The 17,355-nt window shown below is 50.2% G+C and overlaps 1 long non-coding RNA gene across 2 annotated transcripts in view; it reads left to right on the forward strand.

Moving 5' to 3' along the window:
* Positions 1-580: 580 nt before the first annotated feature.
* The window catches only part of LOC148136484 (uncharacterized), a 45,632-nt gene continuing 28,857 nt past the window's right edge, over positions 581-17,355 (forward strand). For both annotated transcript variants that reach the window (XR_015754438.1, XR_015754439.1), the window contains exon 1: positions 581-660. This is a non-coding gene — a long non-coding RNA (uncharacterized LOC148136484). The remainder of the gene's footprint in view (positions 661-17,355) is intronic.

A 17,355-nucleotide genomic window follows, 5' to 3' on the forward strand; every position in this document is an offset into this window, starting at 1 on the left:
TCTGATCGTTTTGCGTTCAACTGTGAGTAATGTGGAGAGTGACATAACTAAAAAGAGATCTAGTGCTTATATAACTATGTAATCTCTTTGAATGTGAGACACTGTGTGCATCTATAGGCAGAATGGCCCTGTCCACGCTGGGTGATGGCCCCATGCATCCGTTCCACCCGAGGGAATATGTGATGATAGAATCCTTTGAAAAGATGGTGGCATGAGGCTGCGGTTTTCTCATTGACTCAGCGGGCGATTTCTGACGGGGTTGGGGGACAGACAGTTATCGTTTACCTCAGAAAATACCTTTAAAATACATTTGAAATTAAAGTCAGAACTTTTCAAACTAAAGTTGTGTAGAAAAGGAAACTGTCCCCGATGAGGTTTATTGTTTATTTTTGTATAATTTCCGGGGCCCGGGAAGGGGAAGGTGATGGTTACCGGGTGAAGAGGAAACAAATTTAAAATGTCGGCGGTGGAGGAGAGAGAGCCAGCGCCCGCGGCTTCTGCAGCGGCGGCGGGGGGAGGTGGAGGAGCGGCTGCGGCTGCGGCAGCCGGAGCTGTAGGAAGGTCCAAGAAGCGGCGGGCCCGGCTGGAGGCTGGATTTTCTCAAGGTTACAAGAAGGGAAGGATCTGCAGAGAGAAGTCTGAAAGCAAAAATCATTTCAGGTCTGAAACAGCCACTCAACTCGCCATGACCTGAAGATCACAAGTCTCTGGACCTTGAATGTGAAACATTTATCTATTCTGTTGGCTTCAACAGTTTTTAAACATTAGTGCGATTGGAAATGCATGGAGTGTGAGAGCATGCATAGGTCAATGTGAAAGTGTTCGACTGACCATCAGAGAAAGTATCCCCAGGAACATTGCCTGAGTAAGAATTTTCCTGTGTACTTGGCTGTCTATGGAGCTTGAACCAGTTAGACAGATCGAATTCTCGCTGCACAATTGTTACGGACCAGATCGGATCTCCAGATAAATACTTGAACAAAATAGTCGTGACCCTCATTTTTTTCTCATTTTAAAGCCGTATGTGAAATGTGACTGCTGGCCGTTAAGCAAAACACGATTTGTTTAGACGCTGTCATTAAAATACACTCAAAGAGTGGAATTTAGGATAACTCCGCAGATTGGAAACTTAATAGACACACAGTAACTGTTGCCAACTATGTATTCCGATATAGTAACGTCCCATTAAACATACCGCTTTTGGCAAAAAGGCAAATTCCAATACAGGTTTTTCATATTGTGCTGTTCAGGCAGAACAGTGGTTCAGTGGTTAGCACTGCTGCCTCACAGCTCGAGGGTGCAAAGTTCGATTCCCGACTTTGGCGACTGTCTGTGTGGAGTTTGCACGTTCTCCCCGTGTCTGTATGGGTTTCCTCCCATAATCGGATGGGAGGTTTCCTCCCATAATCGGATGGTGTGCAGATCGGTGAATTGGCAGTGTAAAATTGCGCATTATTCATAGGGGGGTGGGTTACGCTTCAGAGGGTCGGTGTGGACTGGTATGGCCAGGGAGCCTGTTTCCACACTGTAGGGAATCTAACCTAATCTAAGAGGTACAGTTAATAAGTTTGCAGGTGACACCAAAATTGGAGGTGTAGTGGACAGCGAAGAGGGTTACCTCAGATTACAACAGGATCTTGACCAGATGAGAAGTGGCAGATGGAGTTTAATTCAGTTAAATGCGAGGTGCTGCACTCCTGGGGAAGTGTTGCTGAACAAAGAGAAATTGGAGTGCAGATTCATAACTTCTTGAAAGTGGAGTCACAGGCAGATAGGATAGTGAAGAAGGCGTTTGGTATGCTTTCCTTTATTGGTCAGAGTATTGAGTACAGGAGTTGGGAGGTCATATTGTGGCTGTACAGGACATTGGTTAGGTCACTGTTGGAATATTGCGTGCAATTCTGGTCTCCTTCCTATCGGAAAGATGTTGTGAAACTTGAAAGGGTTCAGGAAAGGTTGACAAGGATGTTGCCAGGGTTGGAGGATCTGAGCTAAAGGGTGAGGCTGAACAGGCTGGGACTGTTTTTCCTGGAGCGTCGAAGACTAAGGGGTGACCTTATAGAGGTTTACAAAATTATGAGGGGCATGGCTATGGTAAATAGGCAAAGTCTTTTCCCTGGTGTTGGGGAGTCCAGAACTAGAGGGCATAGGTTTAGGGTGAAAGGGGAAAGATATAAAAGCGACCTACGGGGTAACTTTTTCGCACAGAGGGTGGTACGTGTATGGACTGAGCTGCCAGCCGAAGTGGTGGAGGCTGGTACAATTGCAACATTTAAGAGGCATTTGGAAGGGTATATGAATACGAAGGATTCAGAGATATATGGGCTGGATGCTGGCAGGTGGGACTAGATTGAGTTGGGTTATCTGGTCGGCATGGACGGGTTGGGGAAGGATCTGTTTCCATGCTGTACATCGCTATGACTCTAACTGAAAAACAGGTACGAGTAACAGGAAGCCTTGTAAGGATTGCATTAGCATCCGACCCCACTGGAGAGCAGGGAACAACGATGGCGTTAATCACCCTCAGGTCCTGCACAAACCTCCATCGCTGGTTTGGGATGGGGAGTACAGGGGCTAACAGTAGGGACCAGGGTGCTCTGGTACAGAAGGGAGTCAATAACAGGTTTAATCCCATCGGTTGCAGCCGTTGATATATTGTATTTCCTTATAGACGGCAAGGTGGCCCCTGGTTTGACAGTAACCATGTGAGGTGGAGCTGATAACACGAGGCCAGCATGATTGGAATGTCGCGCCCACAATGACGGAGGGAGAGCCTCAAGCCACATAGGACTGTCATAGGTCGGGGTGGGTGGTGGTGTCTGCAGGACAAAATACATAGAAACCGAGAATGGACGGCAATGAACGCGCAACTCCTCCTGTGCTAACTCAGCACCCTGCAGAGAATCAGGGTCGGACGGGTATCGGGGCCGAAATTCTCGCGACAACTTTTGGAGCCGGAGCACCATGGGCCCCAAGTCCTGCAGGCGTGACACGGCTTTAACCGCAACTGGGATGTAGGGGAAGGAGACTGCATCAAAGCGGAACAGTGGCTGCTGATAGGCAGCAAGTATGACCTCCGCTGCCAAGCCTTGGTGCCCAACATAATAAAGCTCAGTCAACTGTAGGGCAGAGGGCAGATCGAGGCAGGGTCCCGCAATGGCTGGGTAGGACGACTCAGGTTAGGCCAAGCACGCTGCAGCGCAGTAGAAGTCACGCAGAAAGTGACTTATTTAAAGAATCCAGTGAAGGAAAGAAATCATTCTCTGGGAAGCAAGGGAGGAGATTGCAGAGCCATTAGCCTTGATTGTTATGTCCTCGTTGTCTACAGGAATAGTGCCAGAAGACTGGAGGATAGCAAATGTGGTTCCCGTGTTCAAGAAGGGGAGTAGGGATAACCCTATTAACTATAGGCCGGTGAGTCTCACTTCTGTTGTGGGCAAAATCTTAGAGAGAATTGTAAGGGATAGGATTTATGAACATCTGGATAGGAATAATGTGATCAAGGATAATCAGCATGGTTTTGTGAAGGGCAGGTCGTGCCTCACAAACCTTATTGAATTCTTTGACAAGGTGACTAAGGAGGTGGACGAGGGGAAAGCGGTAGATATGGTGTATATGGATTTAGTAAGGCTACTGCAAAAAATATGGAGGTATGGCATTGAGGGTGAGTTGGAGGTTTGGATTAGGAATTGGCTAGCTGGAAGAAGACAGAGGGTGGTAGTTGATGGTAAAGGTTCATCTTGGAGTGCAGTTACTAGTGGTGTTCCGCAAGGATCTGTTTTGGGACCTTTGATTAGATTAGATTAGATTACAGTGTGGAAACAGGCCCTTCGGCCCAACAAGTCCACACCGACCCGCCGAAGCGAAACCCACCCATACCCCTACATTTACCCCTTACCTAACACTACTGGCAATTTAGCATTGCCAATTCACCTGACCTGCACATCTTTGGACTGTGGGAGGAAACCGGAGCACCCGGAGGAAACCCATGCAGACACGGGGAGAATGTGCAAACACCACACAGTCAGTCGCCTGAGGCGGGAAATGAACCCGGGTCTCTGGCGCTGCGAGGCAGCAGTGCTAACCACTGTGCCACCGTGCCGCCCACTTTGCTGTTTGTCATTTTTATAAATGACCTGGAAGACGGGCTAGAAGGTTGGGTGAGCAAGTTTGCAGATGATACGAATGTTGGTGGAGTTGTTGACAGTGAGGAAGGATGTCTCAGGTTACAGCGGGATATAGATAAGCTGCAGAGCTTGGTAGAACGGTGGCAAATGGAGTTCAATGTAGGTAAGTGTGAGGTGATTCACTTTGGTATGAGTAACAAAAAGATGGGGAACTGGGCTAATGGTCGGATACTTGGCAGTGTGGATGAGCAGAGGGATCTTGGTGTCCATGTACACAGATCTTTGAAAGTTGCCACCCAGGTAAATAGTGCGGTGAAGAAGGCATATGGCGTACTGGCTTTTCTTGGTAGAGGAATTGAGTTCCGTTGTCCTGAGGTCATGTTGCAGTTGGAAAAGACTCTGGTCCGGCCGCATCTGGAGTATTGTGTGCAGTTTTGGTCGCCATACTATACGAAGGATGTGGAGGCACTGGAACGGATGCAGAGGAGGTTTACCAGGATGTTGCCTGGTATGGTAGGAAGATCGTATGAGGAAAGGCTGAGGCACTTGGGGTTGTTTTCATTGGAGAAAAGAAGGTTTAGGGGTGACTTGATAGAGGTGTACAAGATGATTAGGGGTTTAGATAGGGTTGACCATGAGAACATTTTTCCACATATGGAGTCAGCTATTACGAGGGGGCATAGCTTTAAATTAAGGGGTGGTAGGTATAGGACAGATGTTAGGGGTAGATTCTTTACTCAGCGAGTCGTGAGTTCATGGAATGTCCTCCCAGTAGCAGTGGTGGACTCTCCCTCTTTATGGGCATTTAAACGGGTATTGGATAGACATATGGAGGATAGTGGGCTAGTGTAAGCTAGGTGGGCTTGGATCGGCGCAACATCGAGGGCCAAAGGGCCTGTACTGCGCTGTATCTTTCTATGTTCTATGTTCTATGTTCATGGGGAATGGCGGAGCATGTAGTAAAGATGGGAGATATGATAGAAAAGAGGTGCACACGGGGTTGTTGGGGGATGCTGAAGCATAAAGGGAGGGAGTGGAGGTGGGTGGGAATGACAGGTTAACCACAGCAGCATGGAGGGGCAAACCTCCAAGTAACCATACAGTCGCTGCAAACAGTCTCACAGTGAGACTGGCCACATCTACACACCTCCCATTAACCATACAGACACTACAAAGTCGTCCAGTAAGACTGGCATCATCAACATGCCTCCCAGTAACTATACAGTCACTGCAAACAGTCTCAGAGAGCCTGTCCTCATCTACACACAAAGTAACCATCCAGTCAATGTAAACAGACGCATCCAGAGCCTGTCCACATCTACACACCTCCCACTAACCATACTCAGAGAGACTATCCTCATCTATACACGTCCCAGTAATCATACAATATTTGCAAACAGTCTCACAGTGAGACTGGCCTCATCAACACACATCTCAGTAACCATACAGTCAGTGGAATCAGTCTCAGTGAGAATGGCCACATCTACACACCTCCCAGTAACCATACAGACACTACACAGTCGTCCAGTGAGACTGGCCTCATCAACACGCCTCCCAGTAACCATACAGTCAGTACAAACACAGTCTCATAGACAGAGTGCCCTTATCCACACATCTCCCAGTGACCATACAGTCACTGCAAACAGTGTCACAGTGAGAATTGCCTAATTTACACATATCCCAGTCACAGTGAGCCTGTCCTCATCTACATACCCCCAGTAACCATACAGTCACAGCAAACAGTCTTATAGAGAGACTAATCTCATCTACACATGTCCCAGTAACCATATAGTCACTGTAAACTGTTTCATAGAGAGTCTGTCCTCAACTACACATGTTCCAGCAACAACAGTCACTCCATGCAGACTGACAGTGAGACTGGCCTCGTCAGCACACATCACAGTAACCATACGGTCACTGCAAACAGTGTCACTGTGTGACTGGCCTCATCTACACACCTCTCAGTAACCATACGTCACTGCAAACGTCTCAGACACCCTATCCTCAACTACAGACATTCAGGTAACCATAGAGTCAGTGCACACAATCTGCCACTGAGACTGGCCTCATTTACACACCTCCCAGTAACCATAAAGTCACTGCAAATAGTATCATAGAGAGCGTGTCCTTATCTACACACCTCCCAGTAGCCATACAGTCACAGTGAACAGTCTCAGAGAGCCTGTCCTCATCCACACGCCTCCCAGTAAACATAGTCACTGCACAGTCTCAGAGAGCCTGTACTCACTACACATCTCCCAGTGACCATACCAGTCTCAGAGACAGCCTGTTCTCATCCACACACCTCCCACTGCCCATACAGTCACTGCACACAGTCTCCCAGTGAGACTGGCCTCATTGACACACCTCCCAGTAAATATAGTCACTGCACACATTCTCATAGAGAGCCTGTCCTCATCTACACACCCCCCAGTGACCACACAGTCACTGTAATCAGTCTCATGGAGAACCTGCCCTCATCTAAACTCCACCCAGTAACCATGCAGTCACTGCAGACTGTCTCAGAAAGAGCCTGTCTTCATCTACATATCTTCCAGTAACCATACAGTCACTGCAGTCACACAGTGAGACTGGCCTCATCTACACACCTCCCAGTAACCATATAGTCAATGCACACAGTCTTCCAGTGAGACTGGCCTCATCAACACGACTCCCAGTAACCATACAGTCACTGCAAACAGTCTCATGGAAAGCCTGTCTTCATCCACACACCTTCCATAACCGTATATTCACTGCAAAGAGCCTCAGAGAGCATGTCCTCATCCACACACCTCCCAATAACCATACGGTCACTGCAAACAGTCTCATACACAGCCGGTCCTCATCTATGCACCTTCCAGTAACCATACAGTTACTGCAATCAGACTCAGTGAACCTGTCCTCACCTACACACCTTTCAATAACCATAGTATCATTGCAAACAGTCTCATAGAGACCCTTTTCCTCAGCTACAGACCTCCCAGTAACCAGTCATTGCAAATAGTCTCCCAGTGAGACTGGCCTCATCCACCCACCTCCGAGTAACCATACAATTACTGCAAACAATCTCTTACAAAACCTGTCCTCATCCACTCACCTCCCACTAACTATTTGCAGTGACTGTATGGTATCATAGCTGCAGTGTCCTTATCTACATATCTCGCAGAAACCATAAAGTCACTGCAAACAGTCTCACAGTGAGACTGGCTTCATCAACACACCTCCCAGTAATCATACAATTACTGCACACAGTCTCCCAGTGAGACTGGCTTCATCAACACAACTCCCAGTAACCATACAGTCATTACAAACAGTCTCATACAAAACCTGTCCTTATCTACACCCCTCACAGCAACTACAGAGTCAATGCAAACAATCTGCCACTGAGACTGGCCTCATCTACCCACCTCGCAGTAACCATACAGTCATAGAGATGTACAGCATGGAAACAGACCCTTCGGTCCAACCTGTCCATGCAACCAGCTATCCCAACCCAATCTAATCCCACCTGCCAGCACCCGGCCCATATTCCTCCAAACCCTTCCTATTCATCTCCCCATCCAAATGACTCTTAAAATGTTGCAATTGTACCAGCCTCTACCACTTCCTCTGGAAGCTCATTCCACATACGTACCACACTCTGCATGAAAAGGTTGCCCCTTAGGTCTCTTTTATATTTTTCCCCTCTCACCCTAAACCTATGCCCTCTAGTTCTGGACTCCCCGACACGAGGGAAAAGACTGTGTATTTATCCTATCCATGCCCCTCATAATTTTGTAAACCTCTATAAGGTCACCCCTCAGCCTCCGATGCTCCAGGGAAAACAGCACCAACCTGTTCAGCCTCTCCCTAAAGCTCAAATGCTCCAACCCTGGCAACATCCTTGTAAATCTTTTCTGAACTCTTTCAAGTTTCACAACATCTTTCCGATAGGAAGGAGACCAGAACTGCACACAATATTCCAACTGTGGCCTAACCAATGTCCTGTACAGCCGCAACATGACCTCCCAACTCCTGTACTCAATACTCTGACCATTACAGGAAAGCATACAAAACGCCTTCTTCACTATCCTACCTACCTGCGACTCCACTTTCAAGGAGCTATGAACCTGCACTTCAAGGTCTCTTTGTTCAGCAACACTCCCTAGGACCTTACCATTAAGTGTATAAGTCCTGCTAAGATTGGCTTTCCCAAAATGCAGCACCTCGCATTTGTCTGAATTAAACTCCATCTGCCACTTCTCAGCCCATTGGCCCATTTGGTCCAGATCCTGTTGTAATCTGAGGTAACCCTCTTCACTGTCCACGTCACCTCCAATTTTGGTGTCATCTGCAAACTTACTAACTGTACCTCTTATGCTCGCATCCAAATCATTTATGTTAATGACAAAAAGTAGAGGACCCAGCACCGATCCTTGTGGCACTCCACTGGTCTTTCCAAATACATGTACATCCTGTCCCTCAGGATTACCACCAACAACTTGCCCACCACAGAGGTCAGGCTCACCGGTCTATAGTTCCCTGGTTTGCCATGGCAAATCGGTCTCACTGTAAACGTGTCCTCACCTACACACCTTTCAGTAACCATACGATCACTGCAAACAGTTTCATAGAGACCCTTTTCTGCAGCTACAGACCTCCCAGTAACCATACAGTCACTGCAAATACACTCTCCATTGAGACTGGCCTCATCTACCCATTCCCAGTTACCATACAGTTTCACCAGTTTCCTCATTTCCCCTCCCCCCAGCCTGTCTCAGTCAAATCCATCAAATTCAGCACCGCCTTCCTAACCTGCAATCTTCTTCCCGACCTCTCCGCCCCCACCCCAGTCTGACCTATCACCCTCACCTTGACCTCTTTCCACCTATCACATTTCCGACGCCCCTCCCCCAAGTCCCTCCTCCTTATCTTTTATCTTAGCCTGCTGGACCAACTTCCCTCATTCCTGAAGAAGGGCTAATGCCCGAAACGTCGATTCTCCTGTTCCCTAGATGCTGCCTGACCTGCTGCGCTTTTCCAGCAACACATTTCCATCTCTGATCTCCAGCATCTGCAGACCTCACTTTCTCCTCAGTTACCATACAGACACTGCAAACAATCTCATTGAAAGCCTGTCCTCATCCACACACCTACCAGTAACCATACAGTCACTGCACACGGTCTCACAGCGAGACTGGCGTAATCTACACACCTCCCAGTAACCGTACAGTCATTAAAAACAGTCTCACAGTGAGACTGGCATCTTCTACACATATCTAAGCAACCAGACAGTCACCACAATCAGTCTCACATTGAACCTGTCCTCACCTACACATCTTTCAGTAACCATACAATCACTGCAAACAGTTTCATAGAGACCTTTTTTCCTCAGCTACAGACCTCTCAGTAACCATACAATAACTGCAAATAGTCTCACTGTGAGACTGGCCTCATCTACCCACCTCCCAGTAACCATACAGACACTGCAATCAGTCTCGTACAAAACCTGTTGTCATCCACACATATCCCAGCAACCATACAGTTATTGTAAACAGTCTCCCAGTGAGACTGGCCTCATCTACACCCTCCCAAGTAACCATACAGTCATTGGAAGCAGTCTCAGAGAGTCTATCCTCATCCACACATCTCCCAGTTACCATCTAGTCACTGCACACAGTGTCACAGTGAGACTGTCCTCATCTACCCACCTCCCAGTAATGATACCAACACTGCAAACAGTCTCATAGAAAGCCTGGCCTCATCAACACTCCTCCCAGTAGACATACAGTCACTGCAAACAGTCTCACAGAGAGACTGGCCTAATCTGCACACCTCCCAGTACCATACAGTCATTGAAAACAGTCTCAAAGAGAGACTGGCATCTTCTACACATCTCTGAGCAACCATACAGTCACTGCACACAATCTCCCAGTGAGACTGGCCTCATCAACACCTCTCCCAGTAACCATACAGTTACTGCACATAGTATCACAGTGAGAATGGCCTCAACCGCACACCTACCAGTAACCATGTAGTCACTGCAAACAAACAGGCTCAGAGAGAGCCTATCCTCAACTACATACATCCCAGTAACCATACAGTCATTGCAAACAGACTTGTAGTGAGACTGGCCTCATCAACAATCTTCCCAGTAATCATACAGTCACTGAAAAAGGTCTAAGAGCAAGCCTGTCCTCATGTACACACCTCCCAGTAACCACAGTCACTGCAAACCGTCTCAGAGAGCGCCTATCCTCAACTACACATCTCCCAGTAACCATACAGTCACTGCAAACGGTCTCGGAGAGGCTGTCCATACCGACACACCTCCCAGAAACAATACAGTCTCTCCAAAGTCTCATATAGAACCTGTCCCACTTACATACCTCCCAGTAACCACACAGTCACTGCAAACAGTCTCATGGGGATTCTATCCTCATCTGCACACCTCCCAGTACCTACCCAGTCACTGCCAACAGTCTTCCAGTGAGACTGGCGTCATATACACACCACCCAGTAACCATACAGTCAATGCAAACAGAGACCCTGTCCCTGTACACACCTTCCACAAGCAATACAGTCTCCACAAACAGTCTCATGGAGAGCCCGTCCTCGTGCACACACCCCTCAGTAACCATACACTCACGGCAAATAGGCTCACAGTGAGACTCGTTTCATCTACACACCTCCCAGTAATACAGTCATTGCAAACAGTCTCAAAGAACCTGTCCTCATTCACATGCCTCCCAGTAACCATACAGTCACTGCAAACAGTCTCCAAGTGAGACTGGCCTCATCTACACACCTCACAGTAACCATTGGGTCACTGCAAACAGTCACTTCGAGAGCCTATGCTCACCTACGCACCACCCAGTAACCATGCAGTCACTGTAAACAGTCTCAAAGAGCCTGTTCTCATCTACACATCTCCCAATAACCATACAGTCACTGCAAACAGTCTCCCAGTGACACTGGCCTCATCTACCCACCTCCCAGTAAACATACAGTCTCTGCAATTAGTCTCAGAGAGCCTGTCCATATGTACACACCTCACAATAACCATACAGTCACCGCAAACACAGTCTCACAGTGAGACTACTGTCATCTACACACCTCTCAGTAACCAGAGGATCACTTCACACACAATCTGATAGAGAGCCGATCCCCACTTACACACCTCCCAGTAACCACAAAGTCCCAGCTAATAGGCTCACAGTGAGACTGGCCTCATCTACATACCTCCCATTAACCAGAGAGTAACTGCAAACAGTCTCTTAGAGAAACTGTCCTCATCTTCACATCTCCCAGTTAACTACACAGTCACTGCAAAAAAGTCTCATAGAGAGCCTGTCCCCACTTACACACCTCCCAGTAACTATACAGTCACTGTAAACGGTCTCCCAGTGAGACTGGCCTCACCTGCACACCTCCCAATAACCATACAGTCACTGCAAACAGTCTTCCAGTGAGACTGGCATCTTCTACACACCACCATCGCTTCTCGGCCTTTTGGCTAAGATCAAGTGTCTGTTCTTATCAGGACAGGGGTCGAGTTGCGAGTCATCAGAGCTAGTGGAGATCATCGCTGGATCGTGATTGGACGTTGGAGGATCGTTTGGTTGTGCTGACCTGCTATTGGTGGATCTTCATGCTGGCTTCGGCCTAACGCCAATTCAGGGACCAGCCAACCTCAGAGCTATGGCCTCAACAGCTGCGCGCAGCCCTGGGCAGGGGGTTCGAAACACTGTCCGGGTGTCTGTGAAGAAGGTGGAGGAGCGTACACCAGTCGATCGGACGGTGTTCGTCAAGAAGGTGTTGTTCGAGTGCTGTGGATTCGCCGCAGCAGACGTGTACTGCCTGCAGGATTTCCCTGGGGCAGGCTACTTCGATGTCACCTTCAGGAGCGTGAAGCAATGTGAGCAGCTCCTGAAGGTCTTCAAAGAAAAGGAAGGGGAGCCGCTGTTCTCCATCTTGTCGGCGGTCCCATTGTGTGTGCTTCCTGCACAGAGGAGTCGGGTTGTTACAATCCACATGTACAACCCCTACGTGCCAGCAACTGATGTCCTGACGTTCCTGGGAAGATATGTGCAGGTCGAGGGTCAAAGCACCGACGTGGTTGACCCTTTCGGGATCTGGACCAGCAAACGACAGGTCAAGGTAACCCTGAGGGTGGACGCCAGCGGGAATATCCTCCACCCACCCTCCAGCTTTGCTATCGGAGGGAGCAGAGAGTACCTGACTTATGCAGGGCAGCCGAAAGTGTGCCGAACCTGTGGGAGGTCAGGCCACATGGCGGCGGACTGCAAGGTCACGATCTGTTGCAATTGCAAGAAGGAGGGCCACCCGACCAAAGAGTGCAAGGAGGAAAAGAACTGCAATCTGTGCGGGGAGGCGGGCCACGTGTACAGGGCCTGCCCAAGACGAGGGGCCGCCACCTACGCGCAGATGGCCGGAGGCGGGCCACAAAAGGACGGCAAGGCACCGCAAACCGGCAAGGGAATGGTGTCAGGAGGCATGCAACAGGAAGGACAGGCCGGAGCAGAGCAGATGACAGCTACTGGAGAGGTACAGCTGCCGAGCGAAGCTCCGACAGGACAGGAGGAGGAGGCGGAGAAGGGAAAGAAGGAGGCAGAGGAATGGACCGTGGTGAAAAACAGGAAGAGGAAAACCCACCCGGTCACCAAGACCTCCCAGAAAAAGGGGAAAAGGCAGCTGCAGGTGGAAGATACGGACAGCTCTTCTGAGAGTGAAGACGGAAGAAAGGAGAGTCGTCACCAAAAGAAGAGGCAGAGCGCTGCGAGGAGAAAGGAGAGCAGCAACTGCCAACCAAGGGACGAGCCTCCAGAGGAAATGGGAAACCACCACCCCCCACCAGGTGAAAGCCAGGAGTGTCCCACCGCCCCACAGCTCCAGGTCACTGGGAGCAGCGACCCTCTGACAGCCCCGCTGTCAGATATAGAAACAGACAGCGTGGACCCTGGTCTCGGCCCGATGACACCGGAGCGGGCAAATGGGCCGAGTGAGGAACTGGACAGCTACCTCAGCCCAGCGAGGGTCCAGCAGTTTGCGTACTGCACGGGGATGCAGACAGCTACCCCAGAGGGGCAGGACCAGCAGCAATCGGACATGGGTAACCTTACAACCTGTTAACAAAATGGGGTTTAAAATTGCAACCATCAATGTGCGCAGCATAAAATCTGCTGCGCGATGTGTTTCAACTCTGGCCTTCCTGGCCAACGTGAAAGCTGATGTCCTGTTTCTGCAGGAGTGTGGGATACCGCACCTCAGCAGTTACAGGAGATGGTCGAGCTTGTGGGCCCATGGGCCGTCAGTGTGGTCGGGGGGCAACGATAACCGCTCCTCGGGCCTGGGTATTCTGTTACGGGGAGGCAACTTCACCATCTCCGAGGTTAAGGAGGCGGTGGGCGGGCGCCTCCTCGTTGCTGATGTTACCTACAGAAACGCTCCCGTGAGACTAATCAAAGTGTACACCCCAGCGGGTAAGAGTGAATGGTTGGCCGTCCTGCAGCAGCTTCCACTGTTGCTGGCTACGTCCAGGCCGGTCATTCTGGCCGGAGACTTCAACTGTATCATTGATGCAGATGGACGATCCGGCGGGGGGGACAGTAAACTGGACGCCACGTCCAGAGCCCTGATGGACACGGTCAAAGACGCCAAGCTGCACGACGTCTTCAGCGCCCCTGCAGACGGAGCGCAGCGTAGATATACATGGTCACGGGCAGACGGGTCTATCCGCTCAAGGATAGATTACCTGTTTGTGTCCCGAATGTTCTCGGTCAGATCCACCGACGTCAAGCCGGTGTTCTTTTCTGACCACTGCCTCCTGCTGGCCGACTGTCACCTACAGGACGAGCAGCGGGCTGGTAAGGGAACGTGGAAACTGAACACCAAGCTGTTGACCCCGGGAAACATTGAGGAGCTCAAGAGGGATTACGCAGGTTGGAGAACCGTGAAGTCCCTCTTTGAGTCTCCAGCAGACTGGTGGGAAACAGTAAAAGGGAACATCAAGAGGTTCTTCATCCTCAAAGGTGTTCAGGAGGCGAGAGAGAGATGGGGAAAACTGTCTCAGCTCCAGGAAAGTATGCAGAACCTGCTCCTGCTGCAGACGTTGGGGGTCGATGTCACGGAGGACCTCAAGGAGGTGAAGGGCCAGCAAGCCTCGCTCTTTGCCTCGGAGGCCTCCAAGATAATCTTCCGGTCCAGGGTCCGCTCGGTGGAGCAGGACGAGACGTGCTCACGTTTCTTCTTCCAGAAGGTGCACAAAGAGAGCTCCATGCTCAGCAGCCTGAAGGAAAAAGATGGCTCGGTAACGTCATCTCAGGCTGACATCATGAGGATCAGTAAATCCTTCTATGCCAGTCTGTATGACACGAAGCCGACCGACAGCACGGCCTAGACGACGGAACACGAGAGAGGCTGGACCAGCCACTATCTCTGGATGAGCTGACCAAGGCCCTCGAGTCCTTCGAAAAGAATAAAACTCCCAGAAGCGACGGCTTACCGGTCGAGCTCTATTCCGCTCTTTGGGACTTGATTGGCCAGGACCTGCTGGAGGTGTATGTCAGTATGCTTCGGGCAGGTACCATGAGTGAATCCATGAGGAAAGGCATCATCACCCTCATCTACAAGCGGAAGGGGGAGAGGGAAGAAATTAGAAATTGGAGACCGATCTCACTGTTAAACACAGACTACAAAATCTTGTCAAAGGTCATCGCCAACTGGGTCAGGTCTGCTCTGGGGTCGGTGATTCACCCTGACCAAACTTGTGCTGTACCGGGCAGGAAGATCGCTGAGAGTCTCGCACTCCTCAGGGATACGATCGCCTACGTGCAGGACAGGGGGGTGGACACCTGCCTCATCAGCCTGGACCAGGAGAAAGCCTTTGACAGGATATCGCATACATATATGAGGGATGTCCTCTCCAAAATGGGCTTCGGGGAGGGAATCGCTAATTGGATCAGACTGCTCTACACCAACATTGTCAGTGCAGTCTCAATCAATGGGTGGGAATCAGATAGCTTCCCAGTCAGATCTGGAGTCAGGCAGGGCTGCCCTCTCTCTCCTGCCTTGTTTGTGTGTTGCATAGAGCCATTTGCCGAGTCCATCAGGAAGGATGCGAGCCTGAAAGGGGTGACTATTCCTGGCAGCGGGGGTCTGCAGGTTAAGGCCTCCCTGTACATGGATGACGTCGCCGTTTTCTGCTCGGATCCGCTGTCCGTGCACAGACTCATGTGCATTTGTGACCAGTTCGAACGGGCCTCGGGGGCCAAGGTAAACCGAGGCAAGAGCGAAGCCATGCTCTTCGGGAACTGGGCCGACCAATCCTCTATCCCCTTCACCGTCAGGACCGATCACCTGAAGGTGCTGGGTATTTGGTTCGGGGGGGCTGGGGCGTGCGCCAAGACCTGGGAGGAGCGGATCAGGAAGGTGAGACAGAAACTGGGCAGATGGGAGCAACGGTCGCTCTCCATCGCGGGTAAGAACCTGGTCATCAGGTGTGAGGTACTCTCAGTATTGTTATATGTGGCACAGGTCTGGCCTATCCCCAGAACCTGTGCTGCCGCAGTCACCCGGGCCATCTTCCACTTCGTGTGGAGATCAAAGATGGACCGGGTCCGAAGAGATGTAATGTACAAAGACCGGTGTAATGGGGGAAAAAACACACCCAATGCCACCCTCACCCTGATGGCCACCTTTGTGTGTGGCTGCATCAAGCTGTGCGTGGATCCCCGGTACGCAAACACCAAGTGTCACTACGTACTGAGGTTCTACCTGTCCCCGGTGTTGCGAAGGATGGGCCTGGCCTCGCTGCCGCGGAACGCTCCGAGTAGTTGGACCGTTCCGTATCACCTGTCCTTCGTGGAGAAGTTTATGAAGAAAAACACCTTTGACCACAAGTCCATCAGGAAGTGGTCAGCACGTAGTGTCCTTGAGACCCTTCGGGAAAAGGAGAGGGCGGATTCTGTCGAGCGGTTCCCTGAGCAGACTGTCAAAGCCATTTGGCAGAATGCCTCATCACCAGAACTTTCCAACAAGCACCAAGACATGGCTTGGCTGGTGGTGAGAAGGGCTCTGCCTGTGAGATCATTTATGCACGCCCGGACTCTCTGCCGCACCGCACACTGCCCTCGAAGCGGCTGCGGGGGGGACGAGACTGTCACACACCTCCTTCTGGAATGTGCCTATGCAGAGGAAGTCTGGAGAGGAATGCAGTGGTGTCTGTCGAGGTTCGTCCCGAGCAGCGCCGTGACGCGGGACTCCGTGCTCTACGGCCTGTTCCCAGGGACGCACACCGAGACGAACATCAACTGCGCCTGGAGGATCATCAACTCGGTGAAGGACGCTCTCTGGGTGGTCCGAAACCTGTTGATCTTCCAGCTGAAGGAGTTGACCCCGACTGAGTGTTGCAGACTGGCACATTCCATGGTCCAGGACTACGTGTTGAGGGACGCGCTGAAGCTTGGGGCAGCTGCCGCCAAGGCGTGGTGGGGAAAGACCACCGTCTAACATCTGCCTGCCTAACGAAGAACAGGGGGCCCACGCAGTCATTTGGACTCTGCTGGCGTCTGAGCTCAATGTAATCGCACTAACCTGTGAATATGAATGATTACCCTGTTTCGATACGTAAAGAAATGGAATGTTTACAGAATGATGACATGTCCAATTGTATAGATTAAATATATATGAATAAAGTATATTTTTGAAATTAAAAAAAAAAATCTTCTACACACCACCCACTATCCACATTCACAGCACAATCTCCCAGTGAGACTGGCCTCATATACACACCTCCCTGTGACCATACAGTCACTGCAAACAGGCTTAGGGAGAGCCTGTCCTCATCCACACACCTCCCAGTAGCCATACAGTCACTGCAAACACTCTCATATAGAGTCTATCCTCAACTACAGACGACCCAGTAACCATACAGTCACTGAAAACAGTCTCACAGTGTCACTGGCCTCATCTACACACCTCCAGTTAACCATAGTCACTGCACACAGTCTCAGTGAGACTGGCCCCATCCATACATCTCCCAGTAACAATACAGTCATTGCAATCTGTCTCAGAGAGAGGCTGTTCTGATCTACACACCTCCCAGTGACCAGACAGTAACTGCAAACATTATATTAGAGAGCCTGTCCTCATCTACACAAGTTCCAGTAGCCATACAGTCACTGCAAACAGTCACATAGAGACCCTTTCCCCACTTACCCAGCTGCCA

This window comes from Chiloscyllium plagiosum, unplaced genomic scaffold (assembly GCF_037043375.1).
Source record: "Chiloscyllium plagiosum isolate Xiang-an unplaced genomic scaffold, Cpla_swu_hap1 HiC_scaffold_45, whole genome shotgun sequence".
NCBI lineage: Eukaryota > Metazoa > Chordata > Chondrichthyes > Orectolobiformes > Hemiscylliidae > Chiloscyllium > Chiloscyllium plagiosum.